This window comes from Vanellus vanellus (genome assembly GCF_965231255.1).
Source record: "Vanellus vanellus genome assembly, chromosome: 5".
NCBI classification, from domain to species: Eukaryota; Metazoa; Chordata; class Aves; order Charadriiformes; family Charadriidae; genus Vanellus; species Vanellus vanellus.
In genome coordinates, this window is record NC_138910.1 from 48,669,945 (window position 1) to 48,681,225 (window position 11,281).

Consider the following 11,281-nt stretch of genomic DNA (forward strand, 5'->3'; position numbering starts at 1 on the left):
ATAATATTTTTATTAGGATATGCATGCAGCACCTTACTGATAAGAACAGTTACAAAGCTACTCTCACTGCCAGAGGAAAAAGATAAATCTGTTGGAGTATCTTAATAGACTCCTGTACACCTAGTGGGCACAACTGGTTATGTGCATAACTATTATAAGGTGAAGATTTCACTTAGTGCAGAGGCACCCACATTATCTAGAGCTTCTTAAATGTGCTCTGCTCCAGCCAGGGGACTCAAAGCTTGACAATGCCCTATGGTTGTGTGATCACAAACTTGATACACAAACGGAAGCTGCCTCTTAATTTCTGGTAGATAAGAAACTGAATGAGTAACTTTCTTGTCCCTGCCAATCCAGCCTTATGTGCCCTGCAATTACAATTGACAACAGATGGAAAATTGCAGTGACTAAACCCCAGAAGCTGGTGCTTTTCTACTTTTAAATTAGCAGTTTAGTGGATTAAGGTAAAACATTTGCCTATTGCTGGATCACCCTGAAAATATGTTAAACACTGGGTTAGGGAACAACCCTGTGAGCAGCTAAACAAACATAAAATCTGGAACTAAACCTTGATTTGCAGGTACAAAGAGACCAGAGAGACTCATACAAAACTCCTACACTCACAAATGAGCTTCTTTCTGTTTTGTTAGAAGTACCACAGGAGAGTATGCAAAAAAGTGCTCATGAACATTTTGCACATGCAAATCCAGCAAAACTGAAGAGCTGACTTTTGATCTCCAATAGCAGAGCTCTTGCACAATACACACGTCTGCATCTCTCCGGGTCTTGGAGCCACACTACCAGATTTGCGTCAGTTCCTGCTGGGGGTTCTTTGTGCTTTGGTCCCTTTGCCCAGCCTTTGCTGGAAGCCTTGTTTCCACCCCAGGAGCATAGTAAGAATTGGATTTTGGTATTCAAAGGCTGAGGAGTGGTTCTGTCTCCACCATAAGATGGGGAGAGTGAGGTGGTATGGAAAGCCAAAAGGAAAGACTTAGAGTTGGACTGCTGATCCTGCTGCCAAGGAATAGATATAAAAGTGGAGGCAGATCCTACACTACACACCCTGCTCCCTTCCTTCCAGTGCAGCAGCTGTCCTGTAACATAACCAGCAAGGCCACAACAATCATGCTGCTTGTAGTCAGCTGCTACCTGAACAATGAAATACTTTCCCAGTGATACAGCTTTCTGTGAGAAGACAAAAGCCACATACTTCTTATGATTGTGTGAAGTTTCTTGTTCTTTGGTTTGACATCTCCTTCCTACAGTAGGAAGGCATCCAATTGAAAGCCCAATTCAAAGTCCTTCATGCAAAGTCCTTCCTCAACACGCTGGCAGCTATTACATGCTGTGACAACAGACATCCTCAATTCGTTTGCACCAGTATTAAGACAAAGCACAGTTCAGAGAACACTTCTCCGTTTGCACTTTAACTCTATTCCCTTCCACTAAGCTAAAGCTGTCAGCACTCCAATTAACATTTTCTCTGCCCACTGCTTACCCCAGTCTGTTAGGGCAGAACAGAGATTCATGGCTGTTTGTTACTTACAAGTATATTTGCAAGAAAAGTTGCCGTTAGCTGCAGCATTTGAAAGCAGGACAGATAAGCAGGAGCAATCTACTGTCTGGCAGCCTTCAGAACAGAGGGAAAGAGGAAACGTTTTAGGTCAGGTTGGAGAGAGAAGAACTGAGACAATGGGAGCAAGAGGCAAAGGTAACAAAGTAATATAGGCAATATAAGTCTAAGACTAGAAGGTCACGGGCTTTTTTAATTCATATCATCATGACTTCTTTTGTCTTACATGACTCTTAGTTGGATTTACAAGATCCAAGAGTGAAGTATTGGGGAGGAGACAACCCTAGCCTTAAATAACTGAAAAGAAAAGTAGCAGAGTTCAAGGTTTTTCTGATTCAGCAAGAAGGCATGAAATTCTTCTCTCACTATTTAAATACTTACTCAAAATAGAACTATTAGGAGCTAAAAGTAAGGATATTAGTGCAACTAAGATATGCTGACATCCCTAATTGATCTAATACTCTCATTTAGTCTTTGAAAAGTGAACAGGAATGTGCAAACCATAAATTGCAAAGCCAGCATCTGCAAACCTTCATTCAAGGTTCCTAATTCCTCTCTGACTCAACCAGACATGTGGCTCTTTTTATTTATTATTTGTGAGTATTCAGGCAAACGGACTGGTATTAGCATATGCTTGGGGAATGGCCTTTTTTCAGTTAGGTGTTGGCATATTTCCATTCTGGTTTTAGGAGGTCAGTGTTTGGGAGTGGACTGAAATGTTTCAAAAACAGCATAAACATTTCTTTTCTTTCAAATTTTCCTCAGGGAAAAATAACAGTCTGGCCACTGCAGAATTTCAAGAGTTACAGCCTTATTCTGCCAGCACTTTCATCCACAACTTACACTAACAACGGTACAATTCTACAGCCCTCAAGGTGCAGTTCACCACCTCAAAATGATCAGAGATTGCAGGCAGTGCTTCAGAGCATGGACATGTAATACAAGGAGAACAATTAGTGCTACAGAAATAGTCTTCAGAGCCTGTAGATTCATTTTAAAGAGTACAGTAATGCTCCATAATGCTCTACATCATTGACTTTATATACAAAGATATACTGTGTTTTAATTGCACAATCTGTGGCAAGTACATAACCGACAATCCCTAGGAAGACACTGCAAACACAAAAAGGGATGAACTGCGTTTTGAACTCTCTCCTAAAACTAAGTGATATGCATTTTTATTAAAAGGTATAATAAATAGCCTACATTCACCAAAAATACATATCCAGGCATGTCTCTATTTCACCTCAAGAAAATTATATCCTAAAACAAGAAAAATGGGACTAATTTCCCCTAGGCAGAAAACATACACGTCCAAGAACTCCGTACATGGTAACCTCAAGAGAAACTGTGCTAGGTGACCCTGGTACAGCTCTGACTTAGGCTACCTCCTTCCATTTCTGTTAAAATGCTTTATTATAAACACTGTGCTTATCTTTTTGAGTTATCTGAACAAATCTCCTAATTTGTTACTAGGTCACTAGAAGGAGTGAATTAGACCACCGGGATATTACTTACTTTAACTGACATCCAAGCAAATAACTCAGAGACAGTTTACTTCATAGATGGGTGGAGAATGGCTTTAGGTCATCAGAAAGCCAAGCACAGCACAAGGAGCAATAGCTCTTTTGAGACCTTTGCAAACTGACACCCTGCACTCCTCCCCACTGATGTCATGCCAACATGCAAGGGCTCAAAGCCACGCCTTAAGCCATCATTGCTCAGTCCTTGGCTCACAAAACCTCAGAAAGCTGTGGCAGAACAGAGTCAATTTCTCAAGACAAGTATTGGGGGAGGTAGAAGGAACCAAGTGCGTCTCCCAAGGTTTTATGTATTTCACACATGCAGCAATTTTGCAGTTATTATTTTGTAAGAGCAATCACGTAAGTGCTAAGCTCTCTATCAAACTCCTTTCTACAGCCAGGCTACAGCTGGATACAAAACACGTGCAATTACGAGAGATTGAGAGAGGCAGCCGTTTGCCACTCTGACAAGGTTGCTCTAAAGTGCTGGCTATGCTATACACCAGGCCTGTCTCTCTTGTTTTCAGCAAGATCAAGTCTGCCTCTTCTACTTGGGAGTCACAAGACCCTCCTCCTCATGTGCTACAAAAAGCATTACAACACCTTAGTGTTAACGTACCTTCTAGCTACTGCAGTCTTTCTTCATTTTCACCTTCTCCCATTTTTTTGAACACAGAATCTCAATTTTCATTGAAGAAAATTATTGTAGCCTCATTGTTGAAGACAAGAGCTTGAAAAATACAACATAAAAAGATATAGGATTTATATTGTTGTTGACTTAGCAGTCATAACTTGTTAACCATCAGCAATCAGCTGCAGAAGTCCTTCTCCTCCATGTAGGGGACAAACACAAGCTGATTTCTGAGTTGGGCATTGTGGTTGCACCTGCAAGAAGACATTTTCATGTGGTCATTGTTTTCTTTAAAACGGGAAAGTTACAAATGAGAATAGGTGTGTTATTTATAAATGTCTTAGACCAATTTAAACTCTGTGCTGCAAAAAAGGCATGTATCCACCTTTCCCAATTCCTGCTCTCAGAGCTGCCCAAGTCAGTAGATCCATCTGCTAATTAATAGAGAGAAAAATATAAATGGCTTTTTAGTCAGACCAACTCCCTTATCTGGCTGCAATGAAGTCACATAATAGTGCTGATGACTCAAGGAGAGGCATGACTAGCAATTTTAGAGAGACATCAAACTTCAGAGCTATTAAGACAATTGTAACAATGTGTGTTCAGAGCATCCCAGAAGGTGTTACTTACTTTGCTTGAGCTTTGCTTGAAGAGTCCAGAAAGAATCCCTTGGTCTTCCTCCCCTGAAGAGGAACCCAGAAAAAAAGGACGTATGTTACTGAAGACCAGCATAAATGTTTGAAATGTTCTTCATTTGGAGATACAGATCCAGGGAGAAACTAAATGTGACGTAAACTAGACAGCAAAGTGGGAGGAGAGGCCTTTCACCATAGACACTAAAGAGCTACAAACAGAGTATGCCAGCAGAGAAAAACATCTGAAACTAGGCCCAGCAAAGAGAGCATACTGGATAGAAAAGTACTGTCTGTGTAAGGGTATACCCCACCCCTCCAACACAGCCTAATTAATTTACTCACTGCTTGAGAACAGCTAATTTGATTTGAAACTGGCCTTTACCTGTCATGGACTGAAATTATCTGCTCAAGCCACCAAAACATATTTTTTATTCTATACAATTCTAGTCTATTTGTATTCTATAACAGGTCTTAGGACCTCTTATAAAAGCCCAGATTTCAGAAAAATGTGAGCACAGCCTCGTAACCCTAGAAAATAAGTTAACGATATTTTCCAGCATATTCAGTGAATATTATTGCCAGCACCGTGAAGTCTGCTTTCTGCAACTCAAAAAAAAAAAAAAAATCAAGCATAATGCAAAATAGGAAAAAACAAAGGAAACCATAACCACACATAAACAGTCTGAACTTCCTCATCCTACCTTAGCACGGGGCTTTGTTTTTCCCCTCACAACTGTTTAGATATTATGAGAGGCCAGAAAGTCAGCTATTAATCACCTGAGTTCTCAAGCAGCTGAAGGCAAAGTAACTCACTGCTCATCTCTGCATTAGTAAGCAGTAAACACCCTTTTTTCAAGCTGAGTTTCATGAACTGCAAAAAGTCAGATGCTGAGAGCCTGAGGAGGTCTAGATACAATCCTACTGGTGTCAGTAGCTAACCTCCAATTGATCTCACTGGAGAGAGACTGTATTCAAAACAGAGTTTTACATTCTCCCCAGCTTTTCCTCGCATGAGGAATTGTTCGGCTCAGCCAAAGCATCCTGTTCCTCAGCAGAAAATGGGGCAGACCCCATGGGCAGAGCACAGTAAAGAAAAAAGAAATCCTTTGGGGGTGGGGGGAAGGGTGGAAAGGGGAAGAAGAAGGAAAAAAAAAACAAAAAGAAAAAGAAAGTATTTAAAGTAACAAAATGGTCAGGGAGAAAGGAGTCCATTATGTTCTCTGTGCAGCTGTGGCCATATCATGTGTGATTTGTAGCATACATCCCACATTCAACTAACAGGAGCTGTAGTTATTCTTCTTCACTTTTGTTACCTCTGCACACAGTAAATCCAGCTCAGGAGAAAAAAAGAGAGAAAAAAAAAAGAGTGCCAGTATAATTCAAAACACTTTAATAACAAGCAACAACCTAAGCAAAAGGTTTTGGTAAATCTGGAACAAAACCAGCTCTCTGTTGGAAAACATTTCAAGCCCTAACAAGGCTAACATGTTTAACATTTGTTCTTCATTTACCATAGGTACAAAACGTCAATAAACACTTCTACAGAAGCAGCTGGTTGAAATAAATGACAGAAAACCCTACAGGCCCATGTGAGTCTGGGAATTTGAAGTTTGCAGATGAGCAGCTTTGTTGGTGACAGGGATACTAGTGTGCATATACAGTACACAAACATGTCATCTTATAGACATTTGTGTGCAAGACTGGTATGTATGTGACAGAGGTAAGGGGCTGAGTGAAGAAAAATTTTGAGGAGAATGAGGAGCTGAAGCCTTACATAACTGCAGGACCACCTGTAGTATGACCTCGAATGAGTGTCTCAACAGGGAGTTATGGATCAGTAAGACCAGCTGAAAGAAAAAAAAAAATAAACAAGAAAATTATCCTCCAGCACTGTGGAAAACGGGACTTTTATATACCTGGATGCAGCCTTACCAGTTCATAAGGACATATCTGACTTTATCACAAATTTCTCCTTTCACATCAGATAATCTGTAAAACCCCAAACTCTGTTGAGCCATGCCAAAGGGCTGAGTCTTCAGCTGTATTGGTTACATGTGTAGAATACGAAGCATTTCAAACACCAGTATACTGATAATGGGTAGAAAGAGGTAGCTGGTTCTTCAGAGCCTTGTGTTTTAATTTTGTAGAAGGTCCTATAATGCTAAAAATATTGAGCAATTCACCTGCTTGTGTATAAACACTTATTCAAGGTAAATCAATGCAGCAGGCAGATAGGTAATGGTTTGATTTCATCAAATTATTGAGCTCTCTACCTTGGAAATTGTATGGGTTTAGCTGAGCCTGATGTACAACTGCAGAAGATGGATATGTGCCTCAATAAAAAGCAAGTCCACGTGTTAGATGATTCAGTCATTTTTTCAGGATGCATAGAAACCTTTCATCATATTGTGAACCAATATTTCTAATTTTGCATCAGAACAATGGGAGACAGTTTGCCTACAGCAACTGATGATCCACAGAGATTCCTCTTTACGCAGTGCATGTTCTTGTGTTGCCTAAACACAGTGAGAAAACAGTCTAATGTGATTTCAGACCCCTGCCCCTTTCATCGCTAACCTAGAGTTGTTTGTGTATCAAAAGGAAGAACACACAATGTGCACTCAACCAGACAGAGCTGAACTGCCTGCAGGGAAAATACAAAAGATTGGATATGTAATTTTTTTTCTTTGTAGTATAATCATTCTGTCATGTATAATGGATGCACAGGCATAGTTTGGGCTTTTGAAAACCTAAAGCAAAGCTTTACTTTATTCCTGTAAATCTCATGGGCTTCAAATTGAAGCATTCCCTTCTGTCAGCAGCACAACGGTTAGCAATGAAATTCCATGGCCCAAATAGGACTCTGAGTCCTTAAATACACTTTGAAAATAGATTGTTATTAATGATTTTGTTATTTTGGGAGCATATAAGATATAAGAGCCTTAATACATCTGTAACCCCATAAGAGGTGTGGGAAGGAAGGGACCGAACAACAGATTACCCCAAAATTCTGTTTTCTTCAGATGCATTTAAGACTAAAAATTTCTGGAGATCTGAGAGTGCAGGAAGCTGAAGGTGTTGGGGTGTGTGAGGGAAGGTCCAAAATATCTGGATGTGGAAGAAATTGCTTAGTATATTCTCCATCCCTAAGGAATTAATTAAGCAATCCTTATCAGTGTGCTTCAGGTGGAGAAGCAGTGAAAGCAATGGAGAGCTGGTTCTTTTTACTTAGTTGTGGAGCCTGGAGGGAGGCAGAGGGGCAGCACAAAGTTTGCAAGAAGAGATACTGTAAAGACCCTCCCTAACCAAAGTAAACAGGTAGGCTCAAAAGAATTGAATGGATAAAAAGATTTCATATAAAACATTTTGTTTCTCTGCCTGACAAGACTGTTTACAGCTCATAATGCCATATATCAAAATAACTCCAGTATGCAGCTTCATTTTCTTCACAAGATAATCAGAAATGTTGTCAGCCTTGTTTTACAGAAAGGGGATTATGGCAAAAACAGACCACATAACATGTCAAGAGTCAGCCACAAAGGCTGTGGCTGAGGTGGGAAAGGATTAGAGTCCTATCTTTTTTAGATGACATAGCTGCAAGATCACAGTTGCTTTCCTAAATGAAAATCATATTTTCATAGTGATGAGTCTGAGCTGCAGTGCCCAAGTTGCGATCAAAGCTTTGAATGCCTGGCAACTAGGGCATTCAAAACATTGTTTCAGCGTGATTCATTACAAAGGAAGAGGCCAACCACCACACTCAGATACAAATTTTCAGTTTTTGAAGTGGTCAGTACTAAAATGCTGGTTCTGAAAGCACCTGGCCAAACTTGGTCAGATCCCCACTGTGCCACCATTACCTTCAAGAGATACAAGCCCTCCAAACAAATGATAGCAATATGCTTGTGACATGGTCATAAGACCTCCTACAGGTCTATAACCTCCTACGTCACAGGCCTTCTACTGCTTGCGGTGCTTGTTTGCTCCTCCTGTGCTTGGTCCTATTTTGAGCAAGCACAGTCCAGTAACAGCACATATGCAGCTGTAATTTCAGCCCTGATGAGCTTTTAGGCTCAGGAAAGTAGGGAGGAAATTCCACCAGCACAGCCACTACTAGATTATCCAGAAGAGGGAGTGCATAGTATACATATACATAAAGCCATATTTTGCTACTCTATATCCTCACTGCAGAGCACAGAAGCTCTGCAAATGTTTAGCCCAAATTTAGACTCTGCCACGTGCTCAGTGCTGTATACAGCTAAGTGAAATACCTACTGCACAGCTCATCCAACAATATATCACTTCTCTTTGCTGCGTGTCTATTTGAGATTTTCTTGGAAGTTTTTAAATTAAAAAAGCACTTACTTTCATTTTTTGAGAAGCTTGTTTTACATATTGGCTTGCAGGTGAAAATTAATTTCTCAAGCCACAATTTAAGTAAATTGGTTCCAAGTCCCTTACGATTGTTATTGCTTCCTGATTTGATAAGTAACTTGCAAGAAATGTTGCAGAATGCAAATTCAGAGCTGATTGGTCAGACTTATTCAAGACTGAAGTTTATAAATTCATTTTCTGTGAACAGCAGAGTTTTTCCAAGGAGAACTTCCACTTATGTTTATCCGGTTTTGTAACAACAGACCAAAAGGGTACCTAGACAGAGTTGTAGGTGCCCTTGACAATTAAAAATGCAGTCAACCACAAGAACAAAGCCACAGGCAACCACTATGTACAGTAATTAACCAGTTAGACGTAGATTATGAAATAGAAGCAAGAAATGGGCAGGCATATTACAGCAAGTTTATAAAGAAAACAATTCTGATAGTGTTTTCATGTTTTTCTTAATTTCTGCATTGACACATGTCCTCCCCCCTCTCCCCTCCCTTAACACACACTGTTCAATATCCTACTGAATTACGTTCTTTGTATATTGGACTAAATCTCTGACCTTGGTTTGACTTCTTTCCATTTTGCTTATCTTCGTCCTTCTCTCTAGTTAAAAAAAAAAAAAACAAAAAACAACACAGGACTTAATTTTGACTTAATTTTGAAAGAAGGATTGAAAGGCTATATTAACTTTGTTTAGCTCCAAGTAACAGTATAAACAGTAGTAACAGGATTCTTTAAATGATTATTACCTGGTTTTATGTGCCTTTCTTACCTAACCTTTCCTTTTTTTTTTTATGTCTTTTCCAGATTATCAAGAGCTAGTATTCTGCTGACTTTCGTTATTCATTAAAAGTTAAGTTCAAGGACATTGTAGCTACAACTGATAAATACGTGTTATTATGGTTTTGAAAATAAATAACTTCCATTGTAGTGCAGTGAGCAAGATTTTGAAAAGAAAAAAATTGAAAGAGACTTCCTGCCTGTGTTGGATTATTAAGCAATTCTATAGAAGTACGTTAACAAGAAAGTTACCACTGTAATTTAAATTATCAGTACAACATACTGGTTTATCTTGCTCAGCTTGCACCTTCTTTCTACAGAGGAACCAAAATAGCAAGTTCAGGTAACAACTCCTGCTTATCTTCAGCAACATAAATAACTGAGGAAGTAATCAGTATTGTCTTGCAATTTATTAACATTGTTTCAGCTCTGTTATCAAGGCCCAAAAAGTTTAAGGCCCACGTCCAGACTGGATTCACCTGATCTCTGACTATACAAGGAGCAGAAGGAGCCCGAGGAAGGACTGATGTGCTGGGCAGGAGCAAAGCAGAGGCATCTCTTATAATGGTTCTTATTTTGGAAGGTATTTATTTCTTTTGGTAAGTGGGAGACGAGACAGCAATGGCTTCTCCTTTCACCTACCCCTAGCACACTGGACAGGTTGCTGGCTGTACACATAAGTGGGCCGGTGTTGCAATTCCTGGACAAGTGTCAGAGGGCAAGGAGTCACCTGGTGGCTGGGAACCTAAAGGTCTTCTGACTCCCAGAAGCTGCGCAGGGCAATGATCAAATCCAGCACAGGCAGTGCTGAGCACGCAGGTGAGCCCTAAGCGAAAAGGCACGAGGCACCATGCAACAGTTGTTCAACAGCCCAGGCTGTGCTGTTCGATGCAAGAACTAGCAGAATATCTATGGACATCTGGAGAGCAGAAGATACAAGACACTCTATGCAAGTTTCTTTTCCCTTTTAACAGGCCTAAGTAGGTAGCATTGAAAGAAGAGACATTCCAAGGTGCTTTTTAGGAGACAGACAGCAGTAGATTTTGCTTGCTAATACATGCAAAGTTATTTTGACTTGTTTCCATGAAACTCACAAGGTTTTTCCTCCATAAGGATGACTGGGCACACACAACAACTTGCACCACAATGCTTAGCAAAGATACTAGTTTTTGTTTAGTAGCGTCCAAAGGACTAATAAACCACTTAATTATTTGCAATCAAACATACGGTTAAGTCATCTACAACAGCATTCAGCATGCCAGTTTTGTGGACTGACTCAACCCTTCACTGCAGTTGCTATGAATGCGGTAGAAGTTCAAAGGCTTGCCGCTACAAAGGCTGAAAAAAAAAAATAATCCTCCTCTGTTTATATGTATCAGTTATTCAAACAAAAGAAGGGAATGGCAGTAAGCAGCACTAGTTGAATAACTAGTATCAATAAGAACAGTCATGGGAAGTAGAAAATTATGACAAAACTAGAACCCAGTGTCACAGAGTGCTGGAATCCTGGTATAGAGCAAAGAATTACCCTTACCTGACTTTGATTTCTTCAGAAGACAAGGGTATGTTGTGCCTTTTACAACCTGCTCCAAGGATTGTTTTGCTAATTTTCTAGAAGCTGAACCTGTTGCCAAAAAGAAACAGCTGTTATTTTTATTTTACTTAGTGGTTGAGCTAAGGTTCAGCTGAAAAAAAAACCCCAAACATAAAACCTACATCTTGGTGGAATCCAGTGTGAGCTTTTCTATAGGAC